At 44.2% G+C, this 17215-nt stretch overlaps 1 protein-coding gene across 1 annotated transcript in view; it reads left to right on the forward strand.

Annotated features, from left to right (window-relative positions):
- The first annotated feature begins 13594 nt into the window (after positions 1-13594).
- Positions 13595-17215, forward strand: part of ST6GAL2 (ST6 beta-galactoside alpha-2,6-sialyltransferase 2) — a 53884-nt gene continuing 50263 nt past the window's right edge. The window contains exon 1 of the mRNA XM_056329519.1: positions 13595-13805. The gene's annotated coding sequence lies outside the window, so the exon portion shown is untranslated. The remainder of the gene's footprint in view (positions 13806-17215) is intronic.

Raw genomic sequence — 17215 nt, forward strand, 5'->3', positions numbered from 1 at the left:
AGCACTTCACACTACCATAATCCCTGTTTTGCAGAGTCATAATTCTCAAATCTTGGTCCAGTGCCACCTGTGATAGGGCTTAACATGAGCCACAGGACAGGACGCTCCTTGAGAGGACAGAGTATTCTGGAGTCCATGCCTACTGTAGGTGAGGGACAGAAAGGCAGCTCTTCTGACAAGCATTAGGAGTTCAAGGAAGAAAAAAAGCTTGGCTTGCATTTCACTGGAGGTCACAACTGAGAAGGAACTACAAATTTATTTGCTAACTTGAGTAGGAAGAAGAGGGAGCAACATGGAGAGTGCTTGGCTATATATTAGCTGAATATCTAAACTGTTCTCTCCAAAAAGATAATCCAGTATTGGCAACCCATGAATTTAATGACTCGGTAAAAGATCGAAAGTGAACCTACGGAATGGTTTATGACAGGTTTGTTAATGAAGGAATCTGTGTTTATTGATAGGGATGAAATGAATACAATACTAGGCAGTCTTTGAGAAAAATTCAACAAAAACTAATTCAGGTTGACCGAAATTAAGCAAAAAGCACTGCTAAAACTATTGGGATGAGGCAAGTGCATGCAGATGATAAACTCCATTTCCAATCAAAACACAGCTGGCAGTGTATGCATCTTATGTGGAGGTTATACACCTGTAAATGAAGGGAGAGTCTGCAGCAAATAAATGAGAACTCACAAACCCACTGGGTGGCTGTCATAAGAAGTTATGCTGCCAGAGTAAAAGAAAAATCACTCTGCAAAATGAAAGCAATGCAAAAGAATGCATAGGTAGCAAACAAATGAGAGATGCTGCCTTAGTGAAGAATCAAATTAAGGAAAGTAAACACCTAAACATCAGAACTAATGTCACTTTGTCACTAAGGGACCAGGTGTCACTGGTAGAGATTATTCCTAGGACGAAGTACCACTGCAAGGCCCAAGCAGAATTCCAGTGCACCAGTCAAAATAATGCTTGCAAATGTCCATAGGCAGTCGCAGCTCTCACACCTTGCACAGATGTCAACCAGGGATTTTTTGATAAAGGACAGAACTGCTAATCGTCATGTTAAGTGTGTCCATAAGCACACTGCATGCACAAATACATATGGACCCAATACTCAGGTTGTAAAAAACTGCCATTCCTGCACTAAAAACCTGAAAACTTCAGGATGCCAGGATACAACGTGGTGTAAATCTGTGTCATGCTCCAGAGAGCTAAGAAAGGAACAAGTGCATCATCAGAGTGAAATATTTTCATCCTGTTCTTTCTGTTTAGGATAAGCCTAACAAATTGGCAAGAGATTATGCTGCTGTTGCATGTTGAACTTAAAAATATATTAAGGAGGGCAATTTATCTTGCCAAGTTTCTAACTAACCTTTCAGAAGTCTTGGTAAAACTAAGATCTCTTGGAGATTGGGTTTCAAGGGGATGCTGGCTGGAATCCACCTTCATTGAAATAAAGTAACTAATAAAAATTCAGATGGATGCATCCAGGCAATGACTTGTGGCTCTGTTACTGCAGGTAGGGCAGTGAGTGGTTTATGTATGCAGCTGTTCTACCTCTACAGTAATAACCTATGCATAGATTGAAAAAGAGAGGTATTCAATTGTGTTTGGCTGTGAGGGTTTCCATCAATATGTGTGTGGGAGAAAAGTGATTAGGGAATCTCATCATATGTTACCAATGCTGGCTGTATTGCAAAACCATCTGAAAAAAACAATCTATATATATTTTTATTCCTATTTGAATAATATGGCTTGTCATTAAAAACCAGGGCTCTAAAATACATACTCTAAGCAAATTTTAATTTTATATTAATTTAATATATTTTGTTGTTATTTTACCACTGTTAGGAAAGGGGAAGATGTAAAGGATCCAGAGGCGGTGATTTTCATTCATTTCAGTACAAAATTGGTATTGCTGGTGACAGAGAATCATCAGTGAATAAAGTGACCTTGAAACCACCAATTGTGTGAGGCATTAACAAGAGAGAAGACACGACAAAAATGACAGAACATTTGACTGTTTATTTTCACCTCCCCTGCATTCCCCTGTCAAAGGATGAAGAACAGAAAAGCATGGCATCTGTGCTTAGGAAATGTCTATGAGCATTAATTAGTTATAATGCTAGTCCTCTGTGTGCTGGATGTGGTGTCAGTCTCTCACAAACACTTTACTCATTCCACTATCATCAACCCAATTATTTGAGATACTTCTCGGCAGGTGTATACAACGCATTCTTTCAAAAGCTTCTTTGTGATGAAATATTCTCAATGGCTTAATGCATATTCCCTTATGCCACAGACTGTTAAAAGCCCAGTCACATCCCCAGTTCAAAAGCCCCTCAGTAACATTCAAGCTGACAAGATAGCAAGAGCCAGCCACAATGACAAGAAAATTGTAACTTTTCTACTGAGGCCAAACAAACCACTCGAAAGCATGCCACAGCCTAAGTGGGTTGAACTCTATCTTTGCCTCATCCTCTGGCTTTAACATGCAGAGTGTCAAGTCGAGATGGAAGCACTTGGAAAAGTGCAGAGCAGCATGACTTGGAGCTTCTCTCTGGACAGTGTGGCTGTGGGAGAGAGCACACACCTGGCACAGGTTGGCATGCTCTGAGACAGCACCACCAGCTTGTAGCAGCCTGCTAAATAACAGCATCTGCTAAGGTCAGCAGGAGAACACTGCACCCTGCTTGGGGTCGTATTTTATCCTGTGTGCCAGGAAAAACTCTCTATATTCTAAGGGTCTCCCATGGTTCAGGTGAGACCTGTAGCTCTTGAAGAGATTCTCCTGTGCCTTTGTCCTGCTGCAGCCACACATAAGTCTTAAAGCAAGGGCTCAGCAAACACCAAAACCACATCACAAATAGCCGTATATACGTCAGCCCACAACTACTGGTACTGCAACTCCATCCTTGGTACCTGGGCGCACGTGTTTTACTTGCAACAATAAAAAAACCTCCCCTTGCAACAACAAAAAAACTCCCCATGCCTAGAATGAAAAAAAAAAAAAGATGCCTCCATTAGTGCTGGCACATTGGGTGTTTTATGTTATGTGTTCAGACACCAGGTTTTACAGCTGACTTCCACAAAGGGCAGGTGACAGTGCACAGTACTGGGAGATGGAGCCCCCTTCATTTGTTTCACTCATACCTCATTAAAATCCTACACTTTCCCATCCACTGCTAGAGACCAATCTGCTCCCATTGTACAAAACAATGAGAAAACTGTAAATGAGAAACCTGGCTACAGATATTTAGGAAGCCCCTGCCAAAGGTTGCTCGATTTATCCACAGTGCAATGTATATGCTTTACAGATGTGGAATATAATTAATGGGGAATATTACCTGTCTTCATTTTTAAAGCTGTTGTTTCAAGATGATGTCACATACAGACAATACTCCCTGGCTAAATTATACTCCCACGGTAGCAGCGAGGGAAGAAATTTAGAGCTGTTTGCTGCACAAGCTCAGGTCCCATTGCTTCATCTTGCAATAGAAATGACATACAAGTAGGCTAGCTTATGCACAGACCTTTGTCTTATTTGCAGTCCTTTTGTACTCTAATTTTCATATGTTATGGGGTAGTCAGACCAAAACCATGTTGTTGTTATAGCCGTGTACAATCTGTTCTTTCTGCTTTGTGAATGTTTACTTTATAAAGCTGTTCGTCAGAAAGGCAGAGGACAAATAAGAGAAGCTCATTTTATATTGCTAAAACTAAATTCAGACCTGATAAGAGACACACAAAAGTGGTGCAGCAGTCCTTCCAGTTAGGTGTTTCATCCTGCCTCTGGGTTTGATGTTGCCTCAATAGAAAATAATAGCAAATTCCCATTGATCCCAGGGTTAGAAAGCAGGGCTTGACTTCAAAATGTCAGCTGAACAGCTCTTTGCTGAGTGGTGACATTTCTGACTCTCAAACCCTTCATTAGGATGGTATGCTGTAAGAGACTTTGCTTTTCCAAGAGTTTGCTGGCTTGTTTCATACTTAATAAACTCGCTGTGCAATCATGATGTTCCTGCTGCTATGGGAGGTAGCCCATGGATGATATACATCCCCACAAATTCCCACCAGGAAGTGCAGATGCTGTATTATAATGCAGGTATATTTACAACTACTCTCATCCTGTCTGACACTCGCTAGGCTTCTCTGTATTCCAACAGGATTTATATGTTTCTACATTATTTAAATCTCAGTGTGCTCCTGCATCATCTCTGGTGCCAGGTACTTGGGCACATTTCCTTGGTCTTACAAATGCACCTTGGTCTTGCACAGGTGCATGACTTCATTGATACCAGGATCTCCCATAGACCCAGAGCTTAGACTCCCTCTTTTCCCAAACTCTACCTGCTGTAATTTTAATTTGGGGTTATGACTTTCTTCCTCTGGGACCAGGTGGTAGTTGGAGCAAGAGGGCATTACTGAGGTCAAAGAAAACCATCACTCTTTGCTTTAGCAAATACAAGAAATACATAGATCTAAATGGAATAGCACGGTAAACTCAAACTCACATTCACCACACTCTCCTTACGATTCCGAATCTTTCTAATCTTTAGATCAAAGCTGTGCCCTGCTTTGCCTTGCCTCGCCTTCCCTTCTAGCCAATCTTTCAGCTCTCACTTCCAGGGATTTTTCCTCTTTCTCCAAATGGCTGGTGAACAATCCTGACCTTAGCAACACTTCCCACTGACTTGACCTGTTCAGACTTTGGTAACAGACTCAAATAATTGTCCAGTTATTTAAGGTATAGCAGCCAGTTATTAGCCCAAGAGGATTTCCATGTAATGGAGAAACACAGATGTTTAGCACTTCCCCCTTACTAGGTGTGTCACTGCTCCTCTTAGTCTTCCTCTGGCGGGCAGATGGGCCCAATGTTCCAAGGGCTGCAATCTGATATAGATATGTATTCATGGTCCCTGATGAGAAACAGAATAAATTCTGTATGGAGGCCCCAGATTGATACCATTGTTTGTTGCAAATTTCCCAGATGTTATGATTCAAATGTTTTCATGATGCAGGGAAAAAGAGCACTTTCTCTGCAGTCAGAGGAACTCAAGGCTTTCCAATTATGGTCACACAGTCAGACTTATTAGCACAAAATTTAATTTGAGTTAATCAGACTGAGGTGGGTAGAGCGCGAAATTAACTTGACTTTCATTTTGCACCGTACAGTAAACCAACTTGGTGAAATCAGTGTAGAAATCTGAGCTGTGAATGATGGATGAGATTAAAAAAAAAAAAAAAAAAGAAAGAGAGAATAAACAGTGTTGTGTAATCGTCACTGCACTGAAAGGGACACAATATTCAATTCAGTTGTTTGGAGAAATGCTTTACTTCCCTGGCAAATCACAGGGCACGTTGCTTTCAGCTGCACCCATATTTTGCCACTGAAGCTGAGAACAGAGGTTGGACCCAAATGTTTGCCTTTAGCATCCCCTCTATTCTGAGAGCTATGTATGCTTGGTTGATCTTGCCAAGAATTTTTCAAACTGTTATAAAACCACATTAGTTTCAATGAAATATTTCCATTCAAGTCCACACAGTTCAAGACTCTCGTTCAAAATCCAGAGGGAAAGAGAAGCATTTAATAGAGGCAAACCAGAAGCCACGAGGTGTCCAACTGGGATATGGGTTTCAAGTGTTTGCTCCTAGTGAGGAAGAGGAAGAACATACACTCGGAAATCTTCCACATCCCAGAGGAGTACGCTGATGGCTGGCTCTTCTGCAATAGTGTTGTCCCTTGAACTTATTCAAAAGGCTTCTGTTTCACTTCAATGAAGAACAAAGTCTTGACATTTTCTTTTTCTTTTCTTCTCTTGTTTTCAAACCAGAACTCTATTTTCCAGCCAAGGCTAACATTAATTCCCGACTCTCTGCCACCTTTCCTGTGTGGCTAAAATAAATGTTTGGGAGATGGAAGCTGCCCCATACACTGGAACTACAACTGCCTCCACCTGAGCCATTTCCTTACAAACAAAAGGAAAAATGAAACAATGCTGCTCAAACATTGGCCTCCAACTTTTTTTCAGTAATATTTTAACACTTTTTCCCACCCCTTGACATAAACAGAGAGATTTCTGTCTCAGAGGAAACTATAAATTTGAGAAGGGTACTGGCACAGCAAGAAAGCTGCAGGAAAGCTTGGAAGATAAAAGGGATATTTTGGGGGCAGGGGAGGGAAACAGAAAGACATCAATTTCCTTCAACAAGAGCACAGACAACTGAGAAATAGTAAAGTACAATTCTTGGGGGGAAGACCTGCGTGAGAGAGGGACTGGGGCAACTCCAGCTGGGGGAAGAGAGTCAGGAAAAGGGATATGTCATTACAAGTGAAGTGACAGTGCCCAAATGACACCTACCTCCTGACAAGAGGACAATCCTGCTTCTGTTTATACCCAGCACTGTATACAGGAGCAGAATGTTCCCTGCACAAAATGGTCTTAATTTTTTTTTTTTTCCCAGGGGAAGAGTAAATTTTATCACCAAGTGGGAAACACTGCTTACTGTTTACTATCTTTAAACTGTGAGATGTGGTGGAAAAGAAAGACTTTGATTAAAGTTGCCTTTTCAATGCCTACTCCTTGCAGGAAAGTGACACCATTTCAAAACACAGCTTTTCTTATATGCCTCTATTTACTTTCCCATTTTTCATATAATAGCTTCTATTCTAACCAATTTCAGCAACATATTTAACATCTTTGCAGATGTAACTGTGACATATTCAAGAGCCTTGCAAAGTAGGATAAAGTTGTATGGTATCTTCTGTGTCTCCAAAAATGTGGCGAACACAAAATCAACCAGCTCAAAAGTTGTTTTCCCAGAATAACGTCAGAACTCCTGCCTTTATTGTTTAAACAAACCAGGTAATGTTTGCACTGTAAAGTTCTGATGTGAAAATACCAAAGCAAGGTAGGAACAGGTTTTGCCAACTCTTCCTATTAACAGTGGAGGGTAAAAATTGCTAACTCGCTTTGTGACAATAATTGGCTAAACCCCCCATATTTTACATATGTTTTTAACTGTCTTAAAAGATGTATTTGCATAATCTAAGTATGATACATAGCCTGTATGTATGCAAATAGCCATTAAACCACAGCCCTGTTCATATATTTTTTTTATTTGTCTTAAAGCATTTGGAAAATATGCACGATGAGCACAGCTTTGCTATACTGATCTATCTGTACTCCTCTGCAGTGGATATCGAGTTGTGGGGTTCTTTTAGGTTATGTACAGCAGAAAGCAAGGCAGCATTTCCCAGTTCAGCTACAAAGTTACGTGAAACAGCGTACTAGCAATAACTAGCTCTGAGGCAATGAAAAACCAGCAACCAAGCTACTCCTGGGAAAGGTCCTTTGCATTTTAAATCAACAAGAAAATGATGACCCATTTTCAAAGTCCAAAGTAATTCCTGTCAGAAAACTTTCTTCAGTGGTTCCTAACCAGGTGAAACCAGTGTACATGACTTCTGCAAAGCTGCAATCCCACTTCAGGCTATGAATCCTGCCCTTGATTGCACCTGATCCAAGAGACGCTTCCCTGCCTGCGGGAACATTGCACATTGCCTTTGAACAGCAAGTGCCCATATGTAGCAGCCAGGTGACACTAGGAGGGACACTTGAAGTAGGAGCAGGCACCGAGGATAAATTTTTGAGAGCTTTATGATCAAATGGTGTTGGGAAACTTGTTTTGGACCTTTCAGTTGCACCTGATAAACCCTTAATCTATGGCTGTGGCAGTCAGGACAGCCTGAAGGATCTTCTAGATCCCTTCAGGTACAGGGACTCTAAATCAAACCTCCCCAGCAGTCAGCGGGAGGTCAGAGACAGGGAAGTCATCCATGCAGGTGCACAACTTGCTGCGGCGCCCTGTGCTGCCTGGCTGAAGGAAGGGCTGAGCATGCTGCCCTGGGCTCTTTCTGCACAGGTCGGGCTGCCTCCGAGCGGGCACATGCTGCAGCCCCAGGCTGGGCAGAGAGGGCTCTCTGCCTGCAAGAGTTTCAGGGAGTGAACATGTATTTCCCTCCCTGCTGATAACACCATCCTGGCAAATATGTACTTCTTCTTTGGAAGGAGGTACCCCACTGTACATTGAGAAAACTGGCGTTTCCAAACTGTTTTTTTCCTCCATTCTCCTGTCCTGATGATTCAGCAGATGCAGCACTTCTTTTTCTTCGAAAACCTGCTATATAAAAACATGTTCATTTCAGTTAACCTTTTCAACCAAGAAGCCAGCCCACTGCAGCTCATCAGTAATGCCTCCATAAATCACAGCTGTGCAGAGAGCAGGCAGAGATTAATTCTAAGTAATTTTGTGTGTAAAATTTGCTCCAAAAGTCATCTATCTCTAGACGTTTATTTACATATACAGACTATCCAGGTTTTGAATTCCAGTGAAGGTTTGCACTGACTGATTTTTAATAAAAATTGTCTAAAGGCTGCAAATCGCTTTAGCATCCTCAGCTTCCATTGAAAGGAAGTTGACAAGGAGTCAAGGCACAGAGCACCCAGTGAGTGCTGCTGATAGTAATAAATAACCAGGGGGTAAATGGATGGAAACTTCCAGTGCTTTGGCAGAAAAACGGGTGAGAAGATTGCTTGAGTTCATCAAAGCAGCCAGCTTTCCAGTTTCCAGGATCGTTTTACTGCCCATGTCCTTGGGATGCTACAGTCTTTTGCTTGTGAAGGCTCTGTGATCTCATTAACATGAAGGACAGGGATTTACAGTGTTTGTGACTTTAACTGTGTGACTCTGCCTATGATGTTCATGCAGCGCCATGAAAATACCGGCTAGAGAACGACAGCTGAGATGGGTGGGATGGAGCACCAGAGGGTAGGGAAAGGAGCTCCCTGCCCTGCTCATGTTGAAGTGCCCTACCCTGTTATTCACTTCTTTTACAGATTCAGCTGAAGGTTAACTTTTTTGAAGCTCGGGGATAACTTCTGCAGTAATGTGACAATGAGCAGAAAAATCCAAGCTGAAGATAGCGCAGGCACCTTGGTCTTTTCATTTCAGCTCTCTACTGTTTCTTATGAATCTGGCTCCTCGACAAGGAGAAGTCATAGAGGTGATTTGCATGTGCAAGGGAGTAAATAGGCAGGTGACCCTGCTGTGGCTGAAAGTCCATACTGTAGACATGGAAGTTCAAGCTTCCTTTCTCAGGCAAACATGAGGGAGAAAGCAAGGAATAGGCTGTGACTCTCTGCTTACTGGCTTCCACATCTGAGCCAGCACTGAAGAGTAAGAACTGTTGATTAATACAGGTCAGGTCAACAGTAAGTTAGCACTTCCCCTCAAGAGCAGAGAAAACTAGAAAGAAACTGTGTCCCTCATATCTCTGAGTATGGGGCTGCTTCAGAGACGGTGCAGCACACACTCAATGGGAGGCTCCAAATTCACACCCAAATTGCATTTCCTACTGCACCTTGCTGAGACACAATGAACACTGCCCTGCAACCGGGCTGGTCCCTCAGAAACACATGCAATAGAATGCATGTTTCCTCCAGGGATGGTGTATGCCATGCTGGCAAGCACCCTCCCCTTCTGTTTTTTGCCCGTCTGTTCCGTGCAAACAAAAGGAGCTCTTAGAAAAACCTTGTGCACACACCAGTATCCGTCAGCCAGGACGCCGCAAGCCCTGTGAGCCCAGCCAAATACACACATGCATCTGAAACTAAACCACCTCCCCACTGAGTCAGGGAGGATTTCATCAGAATGTTTCTGAAGGGCAAAGGAACAGTTTGCTTTGGAGAGAAGGCAATTTTACCAATCACCTGCCATGAGACAATATGAGAAAAAGAAACCAGGCCACTCTCTTTCCTCAGGGAGAGCTGTTAATTGAGGTCTGTAGGCTCCGATCCTAAATCCACATCCGCATCTGAACAACTGCAACACTGAAATGCATCTGAGGTGCACAGAAGCCAACAGTATCTCCAGCTTATTAAAATCCTGCTTGATGATTAGAAACAAAAGGCAGGTCAGCACTAATGAGAAACACAGCATGTGACGACTGCAGGTCCCTCTGGGTACAGCAGGACAGAAATGCTGGGCCAGAAGAGTACCCAGAGACAGTGCTGCTGAAGAACTAGGAGATTACCACCTCCAGAGGTGCCGAAGGGAACAGGCTGCCGCATGCTCCTTCCTCCCCTGTCCCAAACAGGGGTGGCATGCCCCCCGCAAACTGAGGGTTTGAGGGATAGCAGAAAAAGAGCAGTAGCCCACCTAACCACCCTCCCAGGCTAATGGCAGAAAACCGTCTTGGGGAATCACGAGAAGTGGGAGATGCGTGACCTGTGGGTACCCAGTGCTTACTCACTGATGTAGCCTTAAGAGCAACTCTTTCATCCAAAACCAGAGTATTTCTGAAATAAAATTGCAATTACTTGGATGAGACTCAGCTTTGGTAAAGTCAATGGAAATAATCCCTTTTACATCGGTGGAGCCGTATTAGCCAAGGATATATTTTGAAAAGGTTGAATGATTTTTTGCTTGAGCTTTAAGGATCTCTGTGTACTGTACCCTGCCAGTTTAAATGATGACTACAAAGATCTGTTATAAAACTTTTTCCAGGAGAGGCGAAAGCTTTCTCTGTGTCACCATTTTTAATATACTGTGACTCTTGCTCATAGTAAATTAGGTTATTTATCCTCTTTATTTATATGCACTGCTCTAACACTGTAACAAAACAAAGTGATAGATGCATCTATACCAGTTGTCAAACTCAATAACAAAGCAACAGCAACTGTGTGTAACTTTACCCTATTGTTATCAATTTCTGTAAAAGACAAATTCTTCAAGCTGTGAATACGTGAAAGTATATTTTTTACCATTCTGGTCTTGCCAGCAATTACTTTGTCCTCTGATCTCAAACCCTTCCCCAGGCTGCTTCAACATCACGGGGGCCTGATGCTGATGTCACCGACCATACCCCAATTCACTTCCCTGGTTTCCAGGGAAGCTGATCTTTATTAAAGTGCTAAAATTGGAGACAGAATTGGGCCAATGGTCAGAAATACAGGACGCAGAGCTCTTCCATTTTGGAGTTCAGAGTCGAAGCCAAAAGCAGAATGTCAAAGGCAGAAGCAAACCTTATTGGATTGCAGACTAACTCTGCCTGCCTTCTGCAGATAAAGTTTACATTTAGATGTGTAGGGGTGACTCCCACTGCAGTCAATAAAAATTGTGCTCAACCAGCGTAATTTGTCACCAACCCGACGGCCCATTCTGGAAGGCTTTTGCTGAAAGAGAGGGAAGTCTTTGGGCAACCAGCTCCCCTGATACTGTGTTTAAGCTATCTCAGACTCCCATGTAGAGTATCTTAGTGCTACAGCTTCCTTGTAACGTTCACTTAATTTATGTTATTCATTTACATTCTCTTCCAAACTGAAATTCTATTTCACTGGTATATTAAAAATGAGTCTACTGAAGAACAGCACATTTTAAAATAGTAACACATAGAGAAATCTGTAGAGTTTTACAAATGTAGATTCCTACTTCAAAATTAATTAAATAAATTCAAAAAATTGAGTAAGCAGTATCTACTTTTCACTTCATTTCTTAAAAGATGTGCTTATGGTTTATTGCATGAGCCAGCACATCATTTTATAGACAGATGCAGCAAGCCCAGGCAAAAAAATTACTGGCAAAATATCCATCCCTTAATTGCTAATTATGTTTATAAATTTAGATTTCTGAATGAATGCTATACAGGACTACCCCCCAAGCAGCAGTGTGCCCATAGAACCAATCTGTGGATGTATCTACATTGCAGTCCCTTTCAATAGCATTTCCGTTGCTTTTATCACGTGTGTAAGACAACCCATTTGCATCACATCATATTACGCCGATAAATGAGGATTTTTATATTTTTGGAGAAATTAGCTCTAGGTTTGAAATTTGTTTTCACAATGTCCTGGGCTGAGGGGAAAAGAATGTTATTTTTATTCATTAATTGCTTTGCAATTCATGAAACTTCTCAGTTAAATGGAATAAGTGGATGAACTTCTCTGGGATTTACAATCATCTGCCTTTGGCATGGAGTGCTATTTCAGCAATCGTATTTTGTAAACTGTTAACCTATTCTTGATTGTGTTTCATCTTCCGCATCCTTGTGATGCTACCTCTTAATTTAGCAAATTGCATTTTTTTTTTTTTTTTTTAGTTTCGTACCAACTGTTTTGATTTCCACGCTTGTTTCATAGCTTCGAAGGCATGCCTTTCGCAGGCATATTGTTCCGATCATCTTACCCCTTACAAACCCGGGCACAAAGAAGCTCCAGTCTTAGACGCATTCACACAGATGCTTATCTCAGAGCACAGATTCCGCACAATAAAGGTTATTTATCATTATACTGATTATTTGTAAGCGAAGACTTACTTCAGACTATTTGCAAACTAAACTGCTATTCAATCAGAACAAAGACAGTAAAATATGCTTTGAGGTATCTTTAGCTGTTCAGCAAGCCGAAGAAAGGGTAGCAACGATTGCACTGCAAACATTCCCCTTTCTCCGTGCCGTTGCACGGACCCCGGCAGCGCGGCAGGGCGACCGGCACGGCTGGGGTCCGGCGGCTCCCGGGAGGGACCAGTCACCACGGGTCCTTCAGCATCTCTCTGGTCCCCCCCTCGCCTTTCTGCTCCAGCAGTCCCGCACCGCACTGTTGTTTCCACCCGCTTTACGAGCCAGTTAATGTGTTTCTTCTCAGGAGACCTTTAAGCTTAAAATATTTCCGTAATTAACCCAGCCTGATCTTCAAGAGCCGAAGCTGGCTGGCGGCGCGGCCCCGCCGCCCCGCTCCGTGCCGCCTCCAACTTCCCGGGCCGCCCAGAGGGCGACCCCCGCCGCCTGCCCGGCCCCCCGGGGTCCCGCAGCTCGGCAGCCGCGGCGCTGCCGGAGCCCCCGGGCGCCGCGTTCCCGGCTCGGCAGGCGAGGGGGCCCGGCCCCCGCCCGCTCGCCTCCCGCCCCCCGCCTCCCGCTTTGAACTTCTCCAGCGCAGACCCCTGAAGGTGCGGCGCGGCTCCCCGCAGCCCCGCCGCGACCACGGGGGTGCAAGGCGCAGTGCGCCCTCCCCCCGCTCCAGCCCCGCGCCATCCCCCCGGCCAGCGGGGGACGGTGCCCCGCCGCCCCGGCCCCCGCCGGGAAGCTGCCCCGCCGCCTCCCGCCCGCGCGGGGAAGGTGCGGGCGCTGCCCCCCTCGCCGGGGTGCCCCCCGCCCGCCGCAGCGCCCGCCCCGCCCGCCGGGGCCGCCCCGCCCGCCGCCGCCCTTCCCGAACAATGAGCCGGGACGGCGCGGCACGGCCCCGGGGCAGCCCCGGCCCCAGGCAAGCGGCCCCCCCGGCCCGGCAGCCGGCGCAGCCCCCCGCCCCGCCGCCGTAGCGCTCGGCTCCGCCCGCGAGGTAACGGGGCGGGGGCGCCCCCATCCCGGGAGGGGCGGGGCGGGGCGGCGGGCGCTCGGCCGCGTGCGGGCAGCGGCGGGGGCGGCCCCGGCGGGCGGTGGCTCCGCGGCTCCCGGGGGTGGGCAGCGCCCGGGGGGGCGGGGGGCGGTGCCGTGCCGCGCCGCGCCGCAGCCGCCGCGAGCCGCCCGTGTCACCTCCCGGCGCCGGTGGCGGTGCCGCTGCGATCCGGCGGGAGCCCGGGGTGCCGCCCGCCCCCCGCGGCTGCCCGCGCCCTGCGCTTTGTGCGTGCGGCGGCCAGCACCATGCGGGGGGAGCGGCGCCGCGTGGGAAGCGGCGAGGCGGAGCGCCCGCGCCGCCCCGGCTGCTGCACCCCGGGGGGCTGCCCCCCCCGAGAGCCCTGAGCGCCCGGCGGTACGTACGGCCGCCCGCGCTTCTCGTCGGGGGGGTATTTTTATTTTGGGGGGGGTGGGGGGCGGGAGGGACGGAGGGTTGCTGCTGTGCAGCGTTTGCTGGAAGGAAAATCCTATACGTGAAGCCATACGGATTCTCGGTGGCATGGCTTAGCGGCTTCTTGGCTTAACAGTTTTCAGGCGGGGAGAGTGCAGGGGGTGTTTTTAGTAGGGTTGGCCTGCCCGAGAGAGGTTGAATAGATATGTTTGGAGAAGCAGTGCTTTCCAGGAATTTAAATGAGACCTTTTTTTGTGGTTGCTTTTCGAGGCTATTCTGTTAGTTCTCTGTTTGCTTTTGCAGATTGCGCTTATAAATAGTTAGGCAGTCGCATTAGCATACAAAAATCGATATTCTTAGAGGGAAAATAAATGGTCTCTGCGAATTTACCTCTAATAAGCGGTGTAGATCACTTTTGCGGTCTCATGTATTTTATCGGGCACATTATCATCCCTAATACTCAGCTACCATTTGTAGTTTATTTTGTCATGGCGATGCATTTCAGTTGGTACTAGAAAAAATTTTGATTAGATTACTCGTTCAAGTAATTTAGCTGGTAACTGTTGGAATAAGATTCAGTCATCTCATTTCTTCATGTGGCGAGAAATGTTAAAGTGATAGGCAGGAGGCAGCAGCAAACCTCAAGGTTAAGGATTTTGCTCGTTTTTCAACCTGATTTTCCTTTTCCAGTCTTGCAAACTTTCTAAGCCTTAACCCTTTGCAATGAAACTTTCCAGGCATGGTGACTGCATCCAGGTAATCTCAATACATACGCATATATATATATATATGTAGCTGCTTTTTTTTTTTTTTTTTTTTTTGAAAACTCGTGCAAAAGTAATTCGGCTGGTTTTGATGGTGTGGGGATATATTTTTATTACTACATTTTTTCCATTTAAAGATGAAGCTCTTGCAGGCTTTTTAAAGCAGGAGTTTTATTATTATGCTAAATCTGAAGTACAGTTTAGAGGTATTTTTCCTTCATATACACTTTCTGATTAAATTACTGTTTGACTGGAAATCCTGCGGGGGTTAACTACTGGTCTCATCTGTGTCTTTCTAAGAGCGAAAGGTGCACTACTGGGAAAAGATGTGCTATTTTTTGCTGAACAGGAAGCTGTGAGGAAGGGTCTGGAGGTGAGGTCCTGCCTGTGTGTTCAAACCCAGGGATATTCAGCAGTGGTTCTGCAGCTGACAACAAAGGGGCATCTTAGCAGACACCTCTGCTGAAGCAGGCAGGGTTCCACTTGCCATTCTGTGGAAGTGCTGGATTTGAGATCTTGTAAGCAAGGACTTTGAACTATTTGTAGGCAAAAGTCTTCTGTGATGGAGCGTACCACCTCCGCAACTCCTGATGTGGGAGTCTGAGAACTTTTTTACAGTTCATCTGGGCAGAGGACAGGATTTCCCAGCATTGTCCACATGCCACATTGAGTTGGAGGATGTATATAAAATGTTAGAGGTTTGTTGCAAAGTTGCAGACCTCTACAGCTGTTTTGTGATGAGTTTTCTATGGAGGAAAGGAAAAGAAAGGCTAAACAATAGGGAAAGTGTTATAAAAAGGAGCTGAAAGGAATGTTAGGATTGCATATGTAAACGTCCCGGTAGAAAGGCATTGTGGATAAAGTTATGTTTCCCTTATCTCTTTGCTTCTTTGAAATCTGCAGAATGCTTGTTATATGCCCTCTTAGATTAAACACAGAGTTGTACTTACATAAAGTCTGGAGATACCATTTCCTGATTCAAAATTAAGAAAGCAAAATAGAAAATATGTAATTGAAATCCTACAGAATTTTATTTTTTCTGTTTCAGCTTAGCAAAATGAGATAAAACAGCATCCTGTTGGTAGCATCCTAATGACTGCATTGTGGATTGATGCTCTGTGTGTTAGTTACTGCATGTACTAGTGGAACATGCTGGATTTTACGTAAGTTGTTGGAATGCTACTGGTCCATCAGAAATTGTATGCAAATCTCTCTGCAGCAATTTTCAGAGTTTGTTTTTTGGAACTTCTCTGTATTTGCTAAGCAATTGTCTGGCAGTCTACAGAGAAGCACTTGGGCATATGGTGTTGGTTTATTTTCCATTTACTTAGCTACTAAGAGCATTAAAAGAAGCCACAATATATTAAATACCTCTAATATTAAATATCTTGGTAAGAAATTGCTGCAAATACTATTAAAATTGCAGATGTATACAAATGGTGTGTGATTAGTGTGAAGGCAAATCCAGGGAAGAGAGTCAGTGGGAAATCTGTTGATCTGTGAAGGCCTGTTGAGATGCTGTTGCTGCTACAAAAAAAAAAAATTAGGTGCCACTGTAGTACCATAACTTTGGAACAAATGTGTAAGGACTTGATTCAAGGAATGGAGAATCTGGCTTTGTTGCTGCTTTCATAGTGCAGAAATAATTTTTGTCAATCGAGTGAGGTGATTGGCTTCCTCAGAGTAAAGGTTTACAACCCTTAAATAGCTCTTCCTGACGCTAAGCAGTATCCCTTTCATGTGTTTGAAGTGTGTTAGAAAGGCTGGCTAGTAACATTGGTACCGATGGATGCAGAAGAAAGAAATTTACGACATCAGGTAGTTTCTTGAAATTATTTCCCTTGTTGTTAGTTATTACCAAGCATTAGACTGCCGCACTTGAATATAATTAATGTAGTAAATGGTTTATTAGGCACCATCTGAACTTTTGTCTTCTTTAATTATAGAAGCTTAGTGCAGTGGTCTGTGTACAATATTCAGCCCAAATAATTGCTTTCAGACTTTTATCTGACCATGGTTATTTTTGGAGCAGCTGCATGCATAGCTTTTCCCTGAACTTTGCTCTTTTTAGGCTCTCCTATGCAGTTGCGCCGCTACATTTCCAATTTGCATAACTAAAAGCAGTTGCATTGTGATTTTGCTGGTAGTAATTCAGAGCAATTGTTCTGCATGCCATCACATGATAATATGTTTTCATCTTCCTCAAAACGCTATCATTCATGTTTAGGTATCCACCAAACCATGTTGCAAATGGGAAAGTTGCAATTTTTATTTTTTTTTCCCCTGAAAGTTTTTAAATGGTTACTGAAGTTAAGAGTATTTTTTCCAGTGACATGGGGTATCTTGAAAATGATTTAAAGAAGGTAAAAGTAGCAGCATGGGATGAAATCTGCAGCACAAAGAATTTACAATAAAGGGTTCAGATACAGCAAGCCCTTCTTCATGTCCTTAAACACATATATTAATTCGATGATAAATGCCGTCTTCCTACAGTGGAACACATGGTGTCATATTTAGGGTACAAGATCGTATGGAAAGCTGACCACAACAAACATATTTCTGAGAATAATGTAAAAAAACCCAGATACCTGTTACTGGTTTTGTGAACAT

The sequence above is a fragment of the Falco biarmicus genome, chromosome 2, assembly GCF_023638135.1.
Source record: "Falco biarmicus isolate bFalBia1 chromosome 2, bFalBia1.pri, whole genome shotgun sequence".
Taxonomy (NCBI): Eukaryota; Metazoa; Chordata; class Aves; order Falconiformes; family Falconidae; genus Falco; species Falco biarmicus.